The sequence below is a fragment of the Schistocerca nitens genome, chromosome 6, assembly GCF_023898315.1.
Source record: "Schistocerca nitens isolate TAMUIC-IGC-003100 chromosome 6, iqSchNite1.1, whole genome shotgun sequence".
Taxonomy (NCBI): Eukaryota; Metazoa; Arthropoda; class Insecta; order Orthoptera; family Acrididae; genus Schistocerca; species Schistocerca nitens.
Window position 1 is genome coordinate 725,069,466 of NC_064619.1, and position 7,353 is coordinate 725,076,818.

The window sequence follows — 7,353 nt, forward strand, 5'->3', positions numbered from 1 at the left end:
TGTAGGCATATAATAAACACTACAGCACCCAAAAAAATTAGTTGTGGAAAAAAATACATGGAATTAAAGAAGGCAACTTAGCTGATACCAACAATAATTATAAGGATTTATCGACTTCCTAAAATAAATAAATACATAAAAAATAAACCCTAAAAATCACACCTTACAATACAACTATAAAAATTAAGTTTTAATGTACTTCATTACATTAGTTTACTAATGTCAGTGAGATCTAGTGGTCGTGTAAAAATTCAAATGTTCAAACATATCTATGTAAGTGAAAAGAGAAAAACTAATTTTTATGAAAAACTGTATCTGTTTCATTTATTCAATTTTGAAAAAAATGCTGCTCATTTGCCCTCTGCCTATTCCTGCTTAGCCATTTTGCAGTTTCTGTCAGTCTGACTTTTATATTTCTTTATTCAGTTATGCCTGCTTCGTTTGACGCATTTTTATATTTTCTCCTTTCCTCAATTAAATTTAATATCTCTTGTGATAACCAAAGATCTCTACTAGGCCTTGTCTTTCTACAATTGGTTCTCTGCTACCTCCACTATTTCATCCCCCAAAGCTACCCATTTATCTTATACTGTATTCCTTTCCCCTGTTTCAATAATTGCCATATGCTCCCTTTGAAACTCTCATAAGTATCTAGTTCTTTCAACTTATCCAGGTCCAATATCGTTAATTTCCTAACCTTTCTGCAAATTTTTAGTTGTAATCTACAGATCATAACCAATAAATTATGGTCAGAGGCCATATCTGCCCCTGTAAAGTCTTATTATGTAAACTGAATGTGGAGGGGGAGAAAGGAAAGGAAAGGGAAGGGAAGGGAAGGGAAGCAACTGATGCTATCAGCTACATCAGGACTTTATGCAAAATTGGCGATGATGAGTGAAAATATGTGCTGGACTGGGACTCAAACCCAGAACCTACTGCTTGCAAGGCAGCTGTGGTAACTACTGCACCATCCAGACACAGTGTTTATCACAAATGCATAGACTATCTTGGTATGCTCCCTGGCTAATCCATGTTCCTACCTAGTGCTACTTGTCTGCAGTCCCTGTCCATGTCCTCCATGCCTGCTAATTTTAGATTCCTGCTCGAGGTTGAATGATACTGTGCATCCACACATTGCCCATCAAACTAGACTTGTCCAAAGTCTTACAGTTTAAAAACTAGTTCCAAAATCTCTGTCTTGCCATTATAAAATCAATCTTGAATTTTCCAGCTTTTCTGGATCTCTTCCACATAAACTGTTTTATTTCATGATCCTTAAACCAAGTGTCTGCAATTATGAAATTATGCTTTGTGAAAAATTTAACCAGGCAGCTTCGCCTTTCATTCCTTTCCCTCAGTCCATATACTCCTACTAATTTTCCTTCTCTTCATTTATATATTATCAAATTTCAGGCCCCATTGCAGTTAAATTTCCCTCTCCTTTAACTATATGGATAATTCAATTTATCTCATCACACGTTCTTTCAGTCTCTTCATCTGCAGAACTAGTTGGCATATAAACGTGTACTACAATGACGGTTGTTGGCTTCATGTGTTTCTTGTTTAAAATGGGAGTTAGTGAGAATAAGAGATTACAGAAAAAGACAAGAGAATGGGCTACTGAATGAAGACAATCACATAAAACAAGAAGCTCTTCAATAATTTGTTAATTTCAAAATTCAGAATTTATGCTATAATAAAATGAAAACAATGTGAGCACAGTACCAAAATGTACGAAACAATGACATTATGTGTTGAATTTAGGTTGTGGTGGTTGGTGGAGGGGGGGTTAATGTAACATAATCAAGTTTATGGAATAGTTCACATAACAATCATTGAAAGGGTAGATCACCACTCACCATAAAGATGACATGTTGAGTTGCAGACAGGCGCAACAAAAAGCCTTCATCAGAAAAGAAAAACACGTGTGCATCCATGCAAGCAAGTACACCTCACACACACATAACTGCTATCTCTGGGTGCTCAGGCCAGACTGGACTTTCCATTGTTTGAATAGTTCATTTAGTTACCCAAGACATGTGATATCTTACTGAGTGGGTATGGTTCTGTTAATGTAACATAGTTTTGTCTCAGTATGGTTTTCACTTGTAAAGATGTAAGTTGTTCATATTTGTGAAAATAACTTCTATTTTTAATATTTCAAAAATTTGTGAACCATATTGCGATAGTTTAGATAACTTGTTACTCCAATTACATGTTTCACATTTTTGTAATGTGAAAATTGTAAATTGGATGGATATAATCTTTCATGATGGAAAGAGAAGTCAAATTAACACCACACAAAAATTTCATAACAATATTATAAAGAAAATTCATAATTATAAATTACCAAAGAATATGAGTAAGAAATAACACACTGTGAATATATACTAAAGTCAGCCACTAATTCAACCAGCTGTAGATGTTTTCTTTGTTTTGGCATCAACATTTTAAGGCATTAATTTTAAAAATACCAGTGTTAGAGGAACTTTATGGCAAGCAGTTGTTTTGATAGGACGTATTTGAAGATAATAAACAATTGTTTAAAATCAAAATGTGAAAGTCTTAAACTCAAGAAATTGTAATGAGTATCCTGTAGATATTGGACACTATTGAAAAATGTAATAAGTGGAAGATGTATACAATTTGAACTTTAATTTTGAACATAATAAAAAGGACCTGGATCCTTGGATTTGATAACTCCATGGATGTATTTATGGTTCCTAGAGGAACAATATGCAGCAGACTGTAGTACATTCCTAGATTCTTCAATAAACATTGTAATGAGTATCCTGTAGATATTGGACACTATTGAAAAATGTAATAAGTGGAAGATGTATACAATTTGAACTTTAATTTTGAACATAATAAAAAGGACCTGGATCCTTGGATTTGATAACTCCATGGATGTTCTTCAGACTGTGGAGAGATTTCAACATTAACTGCAAAATTGCAGTTGGATAACATAAGTACACCATTTTGTATCACCATGCATCACCACTTCTTCAGTTTTTTAAAAAAGAAATTTGGTCTAAATGCGATTAACGTATAATTCATTCCAGATGAAAAGAAGTGGCAAGTTAGTATTCCTGTGGATCCTCTATCATGAATGGTATTCTTAGTAGATACCCATAGAGAGGGATTTTCTTTTGTAGCCATTATTGCAACATTCAGTGCCCTAATTAACATCTACATCTGCATTCATAGCCTACAAATCACTGTGCAGCTCATGACAAGGTACTTTTCATTTTACAAGTTATCAGGGCTTCCTCCCATTCCATTCACATGTGGATTTAGGGATGAATGACTGTTTAAATACACCTTGAATGCAATAATCAGTCTAATTCTGTATTTATGGTTCCTAGAGGAACAATATGCAGCAGACTGTAGTACATTCCTAGATTCTTCAATCAACACTACTCGTTAAAAAATTTTAATTAGGCTTCCATAGGATAACTGATGTCTGTCTCCAAAATAGTATCTGCCCATTGAGGATTTTCCTCAACAGAAAATCCAGGATGGAGTGTAACTGTTTCCAGTTGTGGCTTGTTATACTGTAGTCAAACTACTTTTTTTGTTACTATATATGAAGGTAGTATCTGTTCCCAAAAGAACAGTTACTGTTGATGACCATGCAGCTTTCATTAGAATGAAATGATAATTAAATGGACACCCTAGCAGCAAACAGGCATTGATATACTACATTGGGGACATGTTGAAAATGTGTGCCCTTATAAAAGTGCACAATTTTGTATTTACAAACATTTGAAGAAGCTGCCAATCTTTGCATCACTTTGAAATCTTTTCAGGATCTTATTGGATGTTTCAGCAGCTTTTTTCAGATGGTCTTCATAAAAATGGCTCCACCAAATGCAAAGAGACTGAATCTGCATTGTCTGCATGATCATGAACATGCAACATCAGCAGCAAGGGTCACAAGTACTTACACAGGGCAGGACTGAAGTTACTTATACATCTTTCTCAATATAACATGCTGTGTCCACCCTAACAAGAAATTTTCTTGATGGTTTATTGACAGCACAAATTGAACTCATAGGCATTTTTGTCACAGTACTGAAAATGATCACTATGCGATTGAAAATCGATTTTGCTGTCAATAAACCATCAATATTACGGCCAACGCTGGCCTTCCTTCTAATTTCACATACATGGTCGTTACACACACAGCACTCTATGGAGTTGTCAATCAAAGAAATTCTCTATCTACTTACAAATGTAATTTGATACCCCATACGATCTTATTTCATTAATAAACATGGGTGTTATACTGGGCTAAATGCTTTCTGGAAGTCAAGAAGTACTGATTCCAACTGATTACCTTGATTTGTATTCAAGATGTAATGTGGGAGCATGTTTTCATATGACCAATGTTACTGTAATAATCAATGTATGTTCATGTTGTATATTAATGACCTTGTAGACAATATTATTAGTAACCTCAGACTTTTCACAGATAATGTGAGCATTAAATAGTATTGTAGCAAGCTATTTAGTGAATTTTATTCCATTTGTTGCAAGTTGTCAACAAATCCTACACAAGCAAGTGAGAGACATAATTTACAGGTTACACACTTTCATCAAGTGCCATGAGTGTGCATGTGTGTCCCACAACTGTTGCTTGGAGTTGGCAACAATGCAATCCCTGTCTATTTCTTGACCTGCATGAACTGCCATCGTTCATCGATCGCACTGTAGTAACAGTTTGATTAGGGAACTCATGTTCAAGCAAAATTAGTTTTTCTTTAAAGATTTTGATTACAACGGGTGGGTGTGGTGGTCAATAGAAGGATGCAATTATAATTTTATGTACACCTTTGCTAAAGAGTCTTGTCCTAAAGAATCTCGCTACAACTTCAATTTCTAACTTGTCTACTGTAACAAATACACCATCTCCATTAGCCATTAGCTTATCCTTTTGGTATACACTAAATTTTCCCCAAAAATCTCATTGCTGTCTACTTCAGGTTTTTACCTTGGCATTACACAAGATTCATTGCTTTTTAGGAGCACCTCAAATGCTGGCACTCCATTGCAACACCCGACACACAATCAGGCTACCTGGGTGATGTGTAGTACACACCTGACTGATTAAGGGGTAACCTACAATTCTCAACCCTATGATGTAAGTCTAGAAATTGACAGCCTAACTTGTCACAGAACCTTCACAGTCTCTGGTTCTAGCCTTCCACTCAACTGACAATCAGGGAGGCATGATCTGTGCTCGGGGCAATGCTGCAGATTGTAAGCTCCATTGGAACTCAATGAGCTTCCTGTTAGTTGCTGGAATGATCCAAGTATAACTTCAGAGTCCAGACTTTTTCATTCCAATGTCTGCCACAATCTGTAGTTGGGTGCACCCTTTTCCCATGATGGCTGCGAGAATAGCCTCTTCAATAAGCTAAATGAGGCCCCTAGGCATATAAAATGAGTGCACCTGGCATTCCTTCCCATCCTTTTCTGCAATTTCCCTTTGGAGTACCATTATTTGCCACACATTTTGACTGCTGATGATTAACAGGCCCCCATCCATTTGTGTCTGCCTACTCTTGACACTGGGAGCAGCAGGTTTTCCAGTATGTGAAGTGAGTCTCACTGGTTCAGTCTTGGTTTCAGTAGAAGACAGCACATTGAACCTATTGGTTAGATGAATGGGTGTAACACACTAAGTTCACACTGGTTCCTATCTCCTCTGTACAAGATGTCTAGTCAGCCTCCACTGACATGCCACTCACAGTCAAGTGGATGAGAAATGATGGATCCTCTATTTCCTGCAGAAGAGTCAGTATCCGTGGGAGAGGATAGTACTTGATGTACCTTTGGTATCTGTGGTACATGACTTTCCGTAGCCTTCCTGTTCCATCCATTTGCAGCAGCTTGCAATTGGTTAACAGTAGTCATGGTGACTTTCAGCTGGTAACAAATACAGCTTATCCAGCACAGCTTATCCAATAGTTTTGCGTGAACTTGAGAGGTCAAACAAAACTTACACTAATGAGAAAACATTACACTTGAATTCTAACACAAATTAAGTACTTTACTTCTTAATTTATTATTTTCTATTATTTGCATCTAAGTCTTCCTATAATACTGATGCTTATTACTGTGGAAATGAAGAGTTAAAACATTACTATAATGAAACACCACATTTACAAAATAAGGGTGAACATCTGAGTGCTCAGAATTTTTGATATGCCTGTCTGCAACAACTGGTGCAAACCAATTTGGATGAGTAAAGTGTGTATATATTTCTCATTGCCCAATGAGATTTCATTTCATAATTATTCAAACAAATTAGGCTGAAATGAGAATATGAGCTAGGTATGTCACTTCTCATTACAGTGCATCTTCAAATAACTTTGGGGAAATAATCTTGCTCAAGTATACATTGTGTGTTATTTTACTGCAAGTGATTTAGGGTACAAGATAAATACTTTGTTTCATACAGTTTCTCCTATTAAAACAAATTAGGTAAACTTTGGGTTTTGATTTTCCCATTGTTAATCATAATTCTTCCACTATATGATGGGATTATCTCATTACTAATTATTACAGTATTGTGGGTGCATTGGTTAGGTTTTATGTTATGGCAAGGTGTGTGTTATGTTCATTGGATTAATTTACAATGTCACAATAGTTCTTACACTTTCAACAACATGCAATCTTGGCAAAGTCTGGTGAGTAGTGTACTTTTACTCATTTCTATACATAGGTTTACTAAGAATGTAAGACTGAAGTTTTGATTTCCATAAATTATCCATAAAAATGGACTAGGGTTGAAATATTCACTTGTATATCACTGTTCATCTTGTACAAATGTGTTCTGAGGCAGAGCAGGAGTGATCACTCGCTTGTATGACTTCTACTAATAGGATCCTACATGCATTGTGGTACCTGTTAATGTGTGTCAGGGAAGAGAGCATAAGTGAGAAATTTAGGAATATATTATAACCTCCTATATCCTACTTCCAAGAGGACTGTTGAGGCAACATTAAACTGATTACCATATGCACAGAAGCATTTAAGGAATAATTTTTCCTATGCTCTATGGATAAAACTAATGGAAATAAAGCCTAAATTGAGGTACAATAGTACTTACTCTCTGATACAGTGGTTTTCATAGCTTTAATGTAGATGTAGATATTAATGAATGAACAGTCATTGCACTCTTCCATAAATCAGTTTTGATAAATCCTACTCAAAACGAACTGGGTGTGACTCACAAGCTCTAAATCCATTTTGGTTCCTGCACCACCATCCTGCATATGCAGACACTCTCTGATATGTATATCTGTAATTCCTCCAAATATTTTCATATGATACGCATAATTTTCA

The 7,353-nt window shown here is 35.7% G+C and overlaps 1 non-coding gene across 1 annotated transcript; it reads right to left on the minus strand.

Annotated features, from left to right (window-relative positions):
* Positions 1–903: 903 nt before the first annotated feature.
* Trnaa-ugc (transfer RNA alanine (anticodon UGC)) lies at positions 904–977 on the minus strand. Its single transcript has one exon. It is a non-coding gene; the product is annotated as a tRNA-Ala (tRNA).
* Positions 978–7,353: the final 6,376 nt, after the last annotated feature.